The sequence below is a fragment of the Sorex fumeus genome, unplaced genomic scaffold (genome assembly GCF_029834395.1).
Source record: "Sorex fumeus unplaced genomic scaffold, SorFum_2.1 ptg000265l, whole genome shotgun sequence".
NCBI classification, from domain to species: Eukaryota; Metazoa; Chordata; class Mammalia; order Eulipotyphla; family Soricidae; genus Sorex; species Sorex fumeus.
The window spans coordinates 23,964,191-23,977,477 of record NW_026606322.1 but is presented as its reverse complement, the minus strand read 5'-3'; the positions used below and the strand labels follow the sequence as shown (position 1 = coordinate 23,977,477).

General features: G+C 42.9%; 1 non-coding gene across 1 annotated transcript; it reads left to right on the top strand.

Annotated features, from left to right (window-relative positions):
* Positions 1-12,561: 12,561 nt before the first annotated feature.
* LOC130018699 (U6 spliceosomal RNA) lies at positions 12,562-12,663 on the top strand. The gene has a single exon (XR_008791597.1). It is a non-coding gene; the product is annotated as a U6 spliceosomal RNA (small nuclear RNA).
* The last annotated feature ends 624 nt before the right edge of the window (positions 12,664-13,287 follow it).

Sequence of the window (13,287 nt, the reverse complement as noted above, 5' to 3'; positions counted from 1 at the left end):
CCAAAAATCAATGTGTGACCCAATATAAGATGTTTCACACTTCAATTTTTCGTAACCTTGTGAAATAAATTTTGTCTCTATTTTACATTTATTAAAAACCTATATAAAGAATATCAAGCAATGTTACATATAATGAACATTAAAATTAAATAGTAGTTAAAGTTCTCTTCTCATGGAGCATTCAAGTCACTGACAGATTTTAAAAATAAAAAATGTAAATAATTGGGGTCGAAGCGATAGTACAGTGGGTAGGGCATTTTCCTTGCACGTGGCCGACCAGGGTTTGATCCCAGGAATCCCATATGGTTCCCAGAGCAATGCCAAGAGTAACCCTGAGCATCGCCAGGTGTGACCCCAAAAGCCGAAAAGAAAGCAAATAATTATATATCTGGCGATAAGGTAGATTATTAAGAACACTAAAGCAAGCCCAGGGCTCTAGCTCAGTAGTAAAGCACTGGCTTTGCATGTGTGAAGTTGTGGGTTGGATCCCTAACACAGAGGGGAACTAAAGCAATAAAGCACAGTAGCAGGATGGCAATGATTGCTATTTTATTTTTTGTTAATTCTCAGTCTACCTTCACTTGTTACTATTGATGGTGTTATGATAATCAGAAATTGTACATCTGGTGATGGTGCTTGCTCAATATTTTTTTCAATTGTTACTCTCACCTGAAGTAGCATTGTCAAGGTAGCAAGTTGAACGCTTAAGGACTTGGCTATGTTGATTACTCAAGTTTGCAGTTTTTTTCAGTCACCTTGCTTACAAATGTGCACACAGGGGATCACACCAGTTGTGTTTGGGGTGCTCATTGGGGGTTGTTGCATTGCTCACACATCCACCAGAGGTTGCACTTCTTTTTAGTTAATGATGGTGGTGGTGGGAGGGAGTTGGATTAGGTTACACTCAATGTTGTTCACCTGGTTCTGTGCTCAGGAATTAATTACTCCTGCCTGTGGGCTTACTTCTGGCCTTGTTTGAGGGACTATATTCAGGGCTGGGAATTGAACCAGGGTTGGTCTTGTGCAAAGCAAACACATAATTTCTGTACTGTCTATCTTCCTGGCACCTGAAGAGAGTTTTTTTGTGATTGTTGTTTATTTTTGATTTTGAAGCCACACCTGGCAATTTTTAGGGATTATTCCTGGAACCCATGGGAATCAATTCTTGCAGGCCTGAGGGACAATATGGGGTGCCTGGAATCCAACATGAATCACCTGGGTTGGTCATGTGCAAAGCAGGCTCCCTACCCACTGGACTGTTGCTCCTGACCAAAAAAAAAAAAAAAAAGAGTTGTTTAGCTTTGGGGTGGGGCTTATTTGGGGGCCACACCCCGTAATGTTCAGGGATTAATCCTGGCTCTGCTCTGTGCTCTGTGCTCTGCTATTAATCCAGGAATTAGGAAGTGCTTCAGGGACCATAGGGGATGCCAGGGATTGAACCCAGGTCAGCTACGTGCAAAGCAAGTGCCCTATGTGCTGTACTATCACTCTGGCCTCCTAGAAGAAAGTTTTTAATGAATCTAGAATACAGAGCAATCTAGATAGCTTTATAGGCAACCAAATATTTTCGTCAAATATCAGCTGGATTTGAGAATCAAAGTAAGATTCAGAAAGTATGAAAAGAATTAAGAAGTCAAAGCATTGAGAGCCAGAAAGATAGCTCAAAGGAGTAAGCTTTGCATGATTTGCATTCAAGAGACCCAGGTTGATCCCTCGCATTGTATGGTTCCTGGACTGCGACTAGGAGCAACCACTGAACACTGAGCCCAGAGTATCCCTGAGCACTGCTTGGTATGGCCCAAAAAGCAAACAAAAAAATCAAAACAAGCATCATTTTAATTGTGCCTTTATCAAGGTTTTTGATAGCTTTAATGGTCCTTAATAGTATTTTTGAATACCGCTTATTAGAAATAGGTTGTGAACTGCTAGTGTCATGAAAAGAAATTAAGTAGAAAGAATATTATTGCATTTGTCAAGAAATGCATTTGAGAGACCACATCATTATCCAGTAGTTATTTGATTATTGTTTGGCTTTAGGGGAAATTGCTTAATAATTGGGTGGGGAGCACACTCAGTGATGCTCAAGGGTTACTCCTGGCTCTGCACTCAGGAATTACTCCTGGCAGTGTTGCTGGATCATATGGAATGCCAGGGATTGAACCCGGGTCTTCTTCTACTCACTATACTACCATCCTGGCTTTCCAAATTGCTTATTTTTTAATGTCTTTTTGTCCCTTTATGCTATGTCCACAATTGTCAAAATTCCCAACATTTCTTCTTAGACATCTGAGTAAATGTATCTTCTATTACATAATTGATTATGACTTATATTTCCTGTTTCACATTTCACTCCCTCTCCTATCTGCTGTCATTTGTTAATCAGTAAAAAAAATGTATTAATAGTTACTATCCAGGTGGAGGATGCTCAGCCCTGATCCGAGCAAGCTTGGAGATCTCAGCTCCAGGACCCACATGCCTTTGTTCCTCTGCCGGTACGTTCATGCGTGTGGAGAGTGGTCTCAGCATGGTGGTGGCTGGTTCTGGAGGTCTTCAGCTGCTGGAGCCCTGGTCGGGGTGGGGAGGGAAACTCATCCCGCCCCCTTCCAAGGAACCCCGGCGAGGACAGCCAGTCGCGGGGGCAGGAGACTCTGCACTGTTCTCTTCCTGGAGCTGGGTTTTATAGTCTCTGGATCTTGGCCATTGATAGGATTACACAGCACCAGGGGGCCAGTTGGTGGGTGTGACCCCTGCCTGAGACCACCATGCTGAGACCACTCTCCACACGCATGAAGCTCCAGGAAGAGAACAGTGCAGAGTCTCCTGCCCCCATGCCTGGCTGTTGAGTTTCCCTCCCCGCCCCGACCAGGGCTCCGTCAGCCGAAGACCTCCAGAACCAGTCACCACCATGCTGAGACCACTCCCCACACACATGAAGGTACCGGCACAGGAACAAAGGCATGCGGGTCCTGGGGCTGAGATCTCCAAGCCTGCTCAGATTGGGGCTGAGCATCCTCTACCCAAATCCTTCACCTTCCAGTAGGCAGGGGTCACACCCACCAACTGGCCCCCTGGCTCCATGTAATCCCATCAATGGCCAAGATCCAGAGACTATAAAACCCAGCTCCCGGATGTTGCGGCCGCATGGCATCCTATCTCATTCTTACTTTGGACAAACCTGGCAGGCTACCGAATGTAACCTGCCCACATGGCAGAGTCTGGCAAACTCCCCGGAGTGTACCCAGTATGCCAAATACCAGTAACAATGATGGGTCTCATTCTCCTAAGCCTGAAAGAGTCTTGAATATGGCACTTTTTACAAAATCTCAGGGCTAGGACGAATGAGATGTTACTGGGGCCTGCTCGAGGCAATCGACGAACAACAGGATGGTTGTGATCGTGATAGTTATTATGGGATAAACAAAGGTCAGTCAAATAAGAAAAGCCAAAAATATTTATTTTGCTATTTCAAGGAAGTCAGCTACCACCTCTTACATTTTAACAGAGAATGAAAGACAGGCAAAGGATTTGGAAATATTTAAAGTGGGAAAATGGGAATATTTTTGGTACAACCCAACTGGAACGTGTTTTCTGGAAAACAGTAAAATCAATCCTATGTGATTGCATAGGGTTATATATGGCTTTATCTTCTGAGTTCTAAGGTAAGGATAAACATTAGAGGGAGGGATGTCAATTATTAATCATGTCCAGGCTCTTTTGAGTTGTTATAGAAGTTATTATTTAGCTCCAAGGATTGACCATTTAGGGAAGCATGTGATCCCAGAGGTACTGGGGGATTACATAATGCTGGGAATAGAACCCAGCCTCCCATGCAAAACCTGTGCTCAACCCTTTTATTTAGTTTGGGTTTGGGTTTGGATCACAAGCAGTAGTTCTCAGGGGGTATTCCTGACTCTGCACTCAGGAGTTACTCCAGGCTATGCTCAGGGGACCATATGGAATGTTGGGGAGAGGACTGAGCCTGGGTTAGGCGTGTGCAAGGCAAAGGCCCTACCTGCTGTGCTTGACTCCAGCCCCAGGTGCTCTTCCATTTGAGTCTAATCCCTGACACCTGGATTTTTCTCTTTGAATAGACATCTGATTTCCTGCAAGTCTAATTAATAGCAGTCGAGATTCCTGGCCTGTTTATTATAAACAAGGGGTCAACATTCTGTTTTAACCAATTAAAAATGTTTTTTTCTTTGTTTCTCAGTATCAAAGATACATAAAAATATGTATGTATCTTTGTTTCTCAGTATATTCACACTCACTACTTTGCATTATTCACAGCTGGGGGAGGGGAGAGTTGGGGGGATGAAACCAGATCAGCCACATGCAAGACAAGTATACAACCCACTTCACTATTTTCTCCAGCCTCATTTCACAATTATTTTGAGTGTTTCTTTACCACACAGTAGGAGGTAACATCTGGGCAAGAGAGATAGCTCAATGAACTGGAGTGCATACTCTGCATGCAAGAGGCCTGGGTTGCTCCCTGGCACAGTGTGGTCTCCTGAGCACTGCCAGCAGTGGCCCCTTTGTACTGAGCCAAAGCAGCCCCTGTGCACCTCAGGGGGTTTCAAAAAAAGAGAAAACCCAAAGAGAGAGAAAGTTAATATATATTTTACTGGAGGAGCAAAGGGAGGGGCTAGAATCAAACACGCAGGGTAAATATTCTACTGCTAAGCTACATTCCCTAACCACAGAAAGTTAATATCTTCATGAGATACTGAGTTTTACAGGATTTTTTAATATAAATTTATTTGTTGAATCACCGTGAGAACAGTTACAAAGCTTTCGGGTTTAGGTCTTGGTCATACAATAATGAAACACCCCTTCCTTCACCCGTACAGATTTTCTACCACTAAAAACCCCAGTATACTTCCCATTCCACACTCCCATCCCACCTACCTATGTGGCAGATGATTTCCACATTACTGTCTCTCTCTACTTTGATTCCTCCCCATTCCACACTCCCATCCCACCTACCTATGTGGCAGATGATTTCCACATTACTCTCTCTCTCTACTTTGATTACATTCAATATTTCAACCCCAGACCCACGATTATTATTTGGGATTTTATCCCCAACACTCAGACCTGTCAAAAAGGCAACATTAGACCATTTGTTTTCTGTTGCTTATAATCAATAGCATATGATGATATTTTGGAATTCTGAGATTCTAATAAATCAATCTGGAGGGATTTCTGCCAAAAGTTGCTGGGTTCCGAGATTCACTTGTGTGTCTCTGGGATCATGGCTGTTAAGCAGCTTGATCAGTAGCTGAAGGAACTGTTCATGGGTAGCGACTTGGGGGGTCTCATGGGGACGGGGGAAGGAAAAGGGCCGGCTCTATCCCCATCCCGTGAGGTTCCTCCCCCCCCCCCCCCCGTGTCTTGTCACTGCTGGCCCATACCTGACTGTTCAATGGCCTCTGGAAGATGGTGGTCACCGAACCACCAGAGGGAATAGGCATTTACAGGATTTTTTACATTTTACAAAAAAATTAGCAGGTTAAAATTTCAATTTTTTCTGACTCTGACATACTGCTGGGTTTTCTTGTTGTTGTTTCTTACTTTCAGTGTTTACCTGTGACTCAGGAGCTGAGCTTCCAAAACTTTATTCAACAATCTAACTTACAGGAAGAACTTAAATATGACTTCAATGGAAAAAATGAATTGAGACACACTGAGACACAAAAGCCTTTTGTCTTTAACTATTATAAAAATGAACTTGAGAGGAACAGTAAGCACTACCAGGCCCTTGGACATTTGCTTGAGCGATACACTTATGAGCTGTTGGAGAGAGTGTGCAAATTACAAAAAGTATACATTCCACTACAGACAGATAAGGAACCAAGAAGCTTTTTTTTCATGAGTGAAAAAGCTTTATTAAATCATCACTCTCTTCTTGTCCTTCTTCAAGACCGTGGGGTCTTTCGAGCTGGTCAGTGGAGTCAGCAGGCAACAATACATCATGGTCTCCAGCATGGAAGCCAGATACCATGTATTCAGATGGCATTACAGGCACATTATGAAGTAATTGTGCTAAATCCCAATGATAATTTTGTGGAGCTGAAACTGGGGGAAGAGTGGAAAGACCATTTATCACAAAATAGTGAGTTCTCCTCCCTAAAAATGTCTCATGCTGAGAGCTTTTTATCAATCCAGCAACCTCTTCATTGCATTCCAAAAACATGCAGCAACACCCCCGAAGAGCACGTGATTTCCGTTTGGGACGACTTCATTTCAAAGAGTAAGAGCAAGGACATTGCCTTCATTGCACATGGCTACGGAGGCTTGGTTTTTATGGACCTGCTTGCTCATAGAAAGTGGGAAGTGATGAACAAAGTCTACGCTGTTGCGCTTATTGATTCTGAACACCATGTAAGACACCAGCTAGGAAGTGATGAACAGCTACTAACATGGATAAAGCACCACTGTCGGGAATGGATCACAAGTCCTAAACCTTTGGGTAAACCTGCAGCTACTGTTTTGAAAAAGGAGTTTCCTGTGGTTTCTGCTGGTACAGAAATATATAACTTAGCCCCTTCTTCCAGCCTAAAATCAATTTTCGAATTCTTTAAAAGATCCTTGAAAGCCAAAACAAGTATTAAGTTCTCACGATTACCAATAGTAACTAGAAGCACCACAAAAAGAAAGCAAAGTGATAGCCAGAGCCATAGTACAGTGGGTAAGACAGTAGCCTTGCATGTGGCTGACCCAGGTTCGATCCCTGGCATCCCATATGATCCCCCAAACACTGCTAAGTGTAATTCCTGAGTGCAGAGTCAGAAATAATCCCTGAATATTTGGGTGTGACCCAAAAAAGAGAAAAAAAGCAAAGCGCTTAAGTTTTTTCTTTAAGTTTTATTCTATTGTTGTTGGGGTTATTTTGTTTGTTGTTTGTTTTTTGTAGTGGCTGAAATTAAGCCCAGGGCCTTGCTCATGTGATTTTATCACATCCTAGCCTATAAGATTTTTTTTTTGTCCCACTGAAACTCTGCTACTAAGGATACTAAAAGGAAAACAAAATGTTTAAGGGGCCAGAGAGATAGTGTAGGTATTATGGCATATTCCTTGCATACAGCTAACCCCAGTTTGTCTCCCCCCATCCCCCCACCCCAGCACCACATGGTGCTCTGAGAACCACATGATCCCCTGGAACTGCCCAGTGTGCCCCTAACCCCATACAAAATCAAAAACAAGCAGTTCTAGCTTGAAGTCTGAATTTTTTTCTAAGTGACCATGTTTTCTTTCAGTGCCCTGGTTCAATACTAAGCACCACATATTAGCAAACCATGATGTTGGTGAGTGCCTTCATTACCATTTTATTGGAATTTTCAAATTACAGTATCTTTGTTTTGTAAAAGTTACTTTCTGAGGCAGAAGAGATAGTACAGCAGTTATGGCACTTGCCTTGCATGCAAAAAAACATGCTTTGATTCCCCAGCACCCTGAGCAAATAGCCGAGAGTAAGCCCTGAGTTCAGCCAAGTGTGGCCCCAAAACAAAAATGAGAGCTACTTTCTTAAGTTTAATAGAATCTGCCAAACCTGTGGGTGTTGGGAACTAAATATAAAAACATCAATCTTTGATTTTGATATTATTTATACCATATTAAAATCACAACTGGCCATAAAAACTAAAAATCACAAACTCCATTTTTGTGTTTGTCATTTTTTAATTTAAATATTTGTATTATAGGGCCAGAGCAATAGTACAATGGGTAGGGTACTGGCCTTGCAAATGGCAGACCTGGGTTCAATCACCGGCATCTCATATGGTCCACCGAGGGTCTCAGTGGTAATACCTGAGAGCAGAATCAGGAGTAACCCCTCAACGTCACCAGGAGGAACCCAAAAAGCCAAAAAATATATTTAAAAATGTATATTATGCATGTCTATTCATATCTTCAATTAATAATCCTGGCTCTGTGCTCAGGAAGCACTCCTGATGATCCTCAGGGGACTATACATGGTATTGCCCAAGAACTGAACCAGAGACAGGGATGTGCAAGGTAAATGCCTTAATCCCTGCACTATCTTTCCAGCCCCTTCAATTTCATATTTTAATTTCAATACTATGTATTGTGAACACTAGGAAACATAACTAACACAATGTTTATAATGAACAGAAACGGAGTAAAAAATATATTTTAAAATAAAGGATGCTGGGACAGGAGTGAATGGGGTGCTTGCCTTGCACATGGCTGATGAGGGTTCAATCCCCAGCCTCCCATGTGGTTCCCTGGAAAGCAAAGAGTAATCCTGAGCTCCCTGATTGTGACCTGATTGGTCCTCAGACAGAGGGACAGAGATGAATAGAGTGAATAAATAGAAGTTTATAGAGGTGCACTCCAGGGTGGACTCTACAGATCTCCGTGAGGCTGGAATAGAGCTGTGCCCTCAGAAGACTAAGCAGGATTTTCAATTGTCTTGGTGGGAAAGGTAACAAAGACCAGTGGGAGAGGTATACTTGGTAAGCATGGAATATAGCCTTCAGCTACCAGACTTGGGATGAGCCATGAGCTCTGTTTTTGGTGCCAGAGCCCACAGGGTGATCTTTGATTCTGGGAATGTTGCTGTCTCATCAGCTGGCCAGTTTGGTCCCTGGCAAAGCTTAAATGACACACACACACAAAAAAAAAAGATAGGGGCTGGAGCAATGGCACAGCAGGGAGGGCATTTGCCTTGCATGAGGCCAACCCAGGTTCGATTCCCAGCATCCCATATGGTCCCCTGAGCACCGCCAGGAGTAATTCCTGAGTGCAGAGCCAGGAGTAACTCCTGTGCATCACCGGGTGTGACCCAAAAAGAAATAAAAAAGATAAAAGAATGCCATGGATCATGCAGAAGGAGAGGAACTCAATCCTGCAACTTCGGGACTACTTCCCTGAGAAAATGATGCTTAGTTTGAAGAATATTAGTAGTTAACTGGAAAAGCAAAATTAGAGACAAAGGGCATAAGCAAAGTTCTTAAAGCAGGAGAAAAAAATCTAGTTCAGCTGGAGCTAAAGATTTGGGGGAGGGAGGGTGTTAAAACATTTATGACACCTTCAGGGGCTGGAGAGATAGTATAGTGGGTAGGATTCTTACCTTGTATGCGGCTGACTCATGTTCCATCTTTGGCATGACATATGGTCCCCCAAGCACTACAAAGGAGTGATCCCTGAGCACAGAGCCAGGAGTCAGCACTGAGCACTGCCAAATCGGCCCCCAAACAAATATTCATTACATCTTCAAATATGATAAGGAAGGCTTTTTCAAGAAAAATGATTAAAGGGGCCAGGTAGTAAGTACAGGGGTTAACGCTCTCGTCTTGAATCCTAAAAACCCAGGTTCAATACCCAGAACCAAATATGGAGTAACTTCTAAGCACCACCAGGGGTCACTCCTGAGCAAAGATTGAGAAGACCCTCTAAGCACTACTCTTAGAGGCCAAACTCTCCCAAAGTAAAATTACTGTCATGGGGAGTTTACAGAAGGAGAGAAAGAGAAAAATCAGCTTCAAATACAAGAAGTGGGGGCTAGAGATACAGTACAGCAGGTAAGGCACTTGATTTGCATGCAACTGACCCAGCTTTAATCTCCAGTACCATCTATGGTCCCCAAGTACCACCAGGAGTGATCCCCAAAGCACAGAACCAGGAGTATGCCCTGGGCACACCTGAGTTGCCCCATCACCAAAAGAAAAAAAAAAAGAGCATTGTGTAACTGAAGATAGCTCAAAGGGCTGGAGTTCCAGAAGTCCAGGTTCATTATCTGGCCCCACATGACCTTGAGCCACCATCAGGTGAGGCCCCAAAACAAAAAGAGTAACAGAGATGTGACTCACTTGTTCATGCTCTGGGTTTGAGGTGCCCCCTTTAAGGCCCCCCTCCCGCAGGCCTAAAAATAAAAGGACAAATGGAGTTGGAGGGGGGAGGCCTTATTGCTCTGTTAATGGATAAGGGAAATTCCTGCAAGACAATAGAATTCGTGCAGATCAGGATAAAAAAAGTAATTTTATCTGCCTCAAAAGGTAGGAGATTCTCACTGAACTGATTCAGCAGAATTCAAGAACAGCTTAAGAACAGCACCTAACATCGGAGCCTAGTTGAAAGGGTTCACTGGAGCCAGACTCAGATTTGGTCACGGAGAAAAAGTTTTGTCCATAAATGAAAACCAAGAGTAAACTGGGGACAGTTTGAGGGCTCCAATCCCTTAATAGTTCTACCTCTTAATAAAGGAGGCAGAAGGAAAAGGTCTTTGAAGCTGCTCCTTCAGGGGCACTTTGTTCCAATTAACTTCTTCACTTTTAATTTCCCAGAACCAAAACCTCACTGGACTGAGCATGGGGCGAGCTTCTGGAGTGCTAAGGCAAATTGGGGGAAGAGAAATCAATAGCAGCTCGAGGCAATGAAGGGAGCAGAAATCAGGACTGCATTTGGGGGGCTCTGCACAGTCTTACCTGAATCAGGATGGAAGTAGAATAGCTCAGGCTGGGGATTAGGGGGCTCTGCTGTCTGCACCTCCAGTACTAACCTACCTTCCCAACCTATTCCAGAGGTGACTGGCTTCCTGCCTCCTTTCCCTAGAACAGCAATTCTGGGATAACTTGTGTGGAAGTGGAATCACCCCACTCCTAGTCCTTGACATGGAATAAAACTAAAGGCATCACCTAAGTTTTTTTTTGGGGGGGGGGGGGGCGGAGCCACATCAGTAGTGCTCAGGGATCAGTCCTAGTGGTTCTAGGGATTGAATCAGGGTCATCTGGTTATGATGGCAAATGCTTTAGTCCCTTTACTATCTCTCAAGCCCCAAAGTTGTTGATTTTTTGGTTTGGGGCCCACACCTGGCTAAAGCGTCACTTAAGACCTCCATAGGCCTCACCTCCAAAGTAGCAAAAGATTTTAAACATTTGACAGGTATCTTAAAATAATATCAAACAACATTTAGCTATAAATTTAAGCAAAGGAACAATTAGCAACTTGAAAAGCATATATAGAAGGTTCACATAGTTGTGAACAAAATTTTACTCTTTAATACTGAGAAGACTAGGTTTATTTAATCAAAGACCTGGTGATCAACCCCATCAAAAAATGGGGCAAGGAAATGAACAGAAACTTTCGCAAAGAAGAAATCCGAGTGGCAAAAAGGCACATGAGAAAATGCTCTACATCACTAATCATCAGAGAGATGCAGATCAAAACCACAATGAGATATCATTTCACACCACAGAGACTGGCCCACATTCACAAGAACAAAAGCAACCAATGCTGGCGCGGATATGGCGAGAAAGGGACCCTCCTTCACTGCTGATGGGAATGCCGGAGGGTCCAACCCTTTTGGAAAACAGTATGGACGATTCTCAAAAAATTAGAATTTGATCTCCCATTTGACCCAGCTATAGCACTCCTGGGAATATATCCCAGAGAGGCAAAAAGGTATAGTCGAAGTGACATCTGCAATTGTTTGTTCATTGCAGCACTCTTTACAATAACCAGAATCTGGAAAAAACCTGAGTGCCCGAGAACAGATGACTGGTTAAAGAAACTTTGGTACATTTACACAATGGAGTACTATGTAGCTGTTAGAAAAGACGAAGTCATGAAATTTACATACAAGTGGTACTACATGGAAAGTATCATGTTAAGCGAAATGAGTCAGAAAGAGCGGGATAGACACAGAAAGATTGCATTCATCTGGGGAACATAAAGCAACAAAAAGGGAGACTAACACCCAGGAATGGCTGAGATTAGTACCAGGAATTTTGCTCCATGACTCGAAGGCCAGCCACACGTGCTAGGTGAAAAGGAAGTTCAGATAGAGAAGAGAGCACCAAATAAAGGGTGTTGTGAGGACCCTCCCAGGGTGGGAGAAGCATGCTAAAAGTAGTCTATAGACCAAACATGATTGCCACTCAATGCCTCTCTTGCAAAACACAGTACCCAAAAGAAGAGAGAGAGAGAGAACAAGGGGGAATACCCTGCCACAGAGGCAGGGTGGGACTGGAGGGGGGTGGGGGGGATGCTGGGACCCGTGGTGGTGGAGGATGGGCACTGGTGGAGGGATGGGTACTTGATCATTGTATAACTGAAACCCAAGCACAAAAATTTGTAAGTCTATAACTGTACTTCATGGTGTTTCACTAATAAAAAGAGAAAAAAAAGAAAAAAAACAAAGACCTGGTGATAAAGAAAAATGAAGCATTGATTCTTTGCTTTCTTGGTATATTAAGTAAAAGTGAAGCAAAATCTTTCATAATTCCTTATTAATATAGAGCAATTCAAGAAAACTAAAATTTAGCAGTGAAAAGAAAAATTATACTTTAGTTTTACAAAAGTATGCTTGATTAAAGTTTAATTTTTAGGGGCTGAAGTGATAGTACAGAGGATTAGGCATTTGCCTTGCATGCAGCCAAACTGGGTTCGATCTCCAGCATCTGATAGGGTTCTCCGAGTACCGCCAGCAGTAATTTGTGAGTGTAGAGCCAGGAGTAACCCCTGAATATAGCTGGGTGTGATCAAAAAAGCAAAAAAAAGAGTTTAATTTTATTTGTTTTGTAGTGGGTTTTGTTTCTTTTGCAGTGTCAGCATATATACTAAAATTGGAAACCATACAGAGAAAATTAGCATAGCCCTGGACAAAGATGACAGCAATTTCCTGAAGTGTTTTAAATTTTTAAAAAAAGACTCTAAAAACCTCTCATAGAATAAAGATAAATAGTAACAGGCTGGAGCGATAGCACAGCAGGTAGGGCTTGCACGCAGCCACATGGCCGACCCAAGTTCGATTCCTCCGCCCCTCCCGGAGAGCCCGGCAAGCTACCGAGAGTATCTCGCCCGCACAGCAATGCCTGGCAAGCTACCTGTGACATATTTGATATGCCAAACACAGTAACAACAAGTCTCATGAAGGAGACATTACTGGGCCTGCTCAAGCAAATCGAAGAACAACAGGAGGACCGTGAGCGACCGTGAGTGAGTAACAGAAGCAACAAAATGTCTAAGGCAACAGAACTGCACTGTTGGTCAACAGAACAAAGGAGTTTCTGTAGACTTGGGTAGATGGGAGGGGTCTTTGGGACATTTGCAGAGAGAAGTAGATTCTCTGGTGATAGTTGTAGTATGGGAATAATGTATGTGTATAACTGTAGATAGTATTGTAAATTATGAAACTTCAGACTTTTTTTATTCCATACTAAAACTCTGAAACCCTAGCAAACATTATACTAGTCTTTATACTTGACAATTCCAGTTAGCTCGAAAAAGTGGACTTTATATCTGGCTTTATATCCTTTATATCTG